Genomic DNA, 2,396 nt, shown 5'->3' with positions numbered 1-2,396 from the left:
GAAATGATGATACTTTTTCAGCTACTTTCCCTTTTATATATTTTCAAGATACTTTAAAAGTAAGCAATTTACTGTTAAGTGTCTCATAAATGAAAAAAATGAGTTATTATTATTGTTATTTTACTAGCTCTGTCTTCTTGTGTCTACACAGAGCTTTTACATCAATAACTCTGTCTTTTGGGGTGGTGTCTCTCAATCATACCCTGCTACACATTTTTTTTTTTTTAACATAGAAGAGTTTTCCTTTGGGGCGTTATGAGGAGTAATTTGCAGTGAACTTAGAAACATATTGTCTTGGGCTCCTCCACTCCCACCCACACCCCATCCCACCGGTTCCCTCAGCTCAGGCTGGTTCAGCCCAGTTCCTGGGAGGATGAAGTTTGTGTATAAAGAGGAGCATCCGTTCAAGAAGTGCTGCCCTGAGGGTGAGAAGATTGGAAAGAAATACCTGGACTGGATTCTGGTGATAGTAGAAAAGGCTCCCAAAGCTCAGATAGGAGACCTGGACAAAAAGAAATAACTGGTGCCTTTTCATCTCACAGTTGGTCACTTCCACTTTTTTTTTTTTTCCTAAGCTTGTTTTATTTATTTATATGAGAGAGAGAGAGAGAGCGCGCGCGCATGCGAGCGGGGGCGGGGAGGCACAGAGACAGAGGGAGAGAGAATCTCAAGCAGGCTCCCTGCCGAACACAGAGCCAAATGTGGGGTTCAATCTCATGACCCTGAGATCATAACCTGGGCTGAAATCATGAGTCGGTTGCTTAACCAAATGAGCCACCCAGACCCCCCTACGGTTGGTCAGGTCTACTTCTTGATCTGGAAGCAAATTCATCTCTGAGCTGAGGGTGTCCTGTTTTTCTTTGTCAACAATGCCATTCCACCCACCAGTGCCACAATGGGTCAACTGTACCAGGGACACCATGAAGACTTCTTTCTATACATCGCCTACAATGACGCAAGTGTCTCTGGTCTAAGAAGCTGCTGCCCCTGAGATGGTGGGTCCCAATCTACAGAAAGGTGGCCACCCGTCCTTGACCTACTCCTCCTTCAGGTTCACCCACCACCTCCTTTCTTCAGGACCTGTACTTCCAGATGTTTGAGGCTTTCCTCCAGCCCCTCTTAGCAGGAGGGTTAATGGCTGGGGGGGTGGCTTCTCGTACCTCTCCTTTCCTTCCTTTCTCTTACCACATTTCTGACTCTGCTTAGACTTCTTGATTGTCAGTCTCTGTCACATCCAGGGAGAGCTATGACCTGTGATAATGATTGAAAGGAAAAAGAAAGCAAAATTACCATACATAGTTTCCTTAATAATATTTGTTTATAACCCAGAACATGCCTTCCATAGATTATAAAGCTTTAGTGGGGGATTCCAAATATGCAATACCAACAGTCATTACCTCTATCATCACCAATAACAACTAAAGAAATACCTCCATGATAGAAGTGTGAGGAAAATTCCTCTATGGTCAGAAAAGTAGTGTTAAAATGCCTGTGTATTCAGCTGAGAGAAACAGGATAACATCTTTGTATTTATTGCTGTAACATTTTCCAGTTATGGTAGTTTCAGTTTATAATATTTCTTATGAAAAAAACTAAATAAAAATAAATAGTAAGAGACTGTAAAGAAACCCATTTAGGATGAATGTTCAGATTATAAATACTGAACACATGAGTGATTACCAGCATAATGCACAGATAGCCTACTTCAGTGTGTCAAAAAATTTCAAAAGTAGCACTTTATTAATAGATGACATAATGATATTTTAATATTTTTGTCATCAGGAAGCTGCTTGGCTGCAAATAATCTTCACTGGAAGCATTTGGCGATGAGATTTTTTTTTGAAATATGTGTAAATTTTTCCATCAAACCTTCAGTTAAAAATACTATCTCAGAAATGCAATTTTCCTGATTTTTTTTTAATAAAGCACCCTAGAAATATTCATTTACATGAAAATCTATTTCAATAGCTATAAAACAGTCATGCTAGTTACAAGAGGTAGATTTGGTCCTAATTTTTGTATATGCTATTGAGCTACAAGAATAAAAAGCTCACCAAAAAATTAGTTTAATGGAAATTAAGACTATGAATGCACAACAAATCTAACACTACCAGTTGAAAATGGTTTTAAAAATAAAAAGAATCATTCAAATCAGTGCTAAGTACAAAGGAAATTGGGATTCAATCTCCAACCTTTAATGAAATAGTTTCATGTTTCATAGATTTTTTTCTAAAGATGGTTTTTTGAGTCCTCCTCCAATCTTCTTTTAAATACTCCATAATTTTAAAGGCTATTGACAAAGGATGTAGCAAAAATTCAACTGCAATATATCCTGACCACAGTAGAATATATGATACCCATTCATTCATTTATTCACTCAACAAACGCTTATTAAA

General features: G+C 38.2%; 1 pseudogene; it reads left to right on the top strand.

Moving 5' to 3' along the window:
- Positions 1-373: 373 nt before the first annotated feature.
- On the top strand, positions 374-991 carry LOC109489869 (annotated as a pseudogene).
- The last annotated feature ends 1,405 nt before the right edge of the window (positions 992-2,396 follow it).

This window comes from Ailuropoda melanoleuca, chromosome 7 (genome assembly GCF_002007445.2).
Source record: "Ailuropoda melanoleuca isolate Jingjing chromosome 7, ASM200744v2, whole genome shotgun sequence".
Taxonomy (NCBI): domain Eukaryota; kingdom Metazoa; phylum Chordata; class Mammalia; order Carnivora; family Ursidae; genus Ailuropoda; species Ailuropoda melanoleuca.
This window is presented reverse-complemented; position numbering and strand designations above follow the sequence as displayed.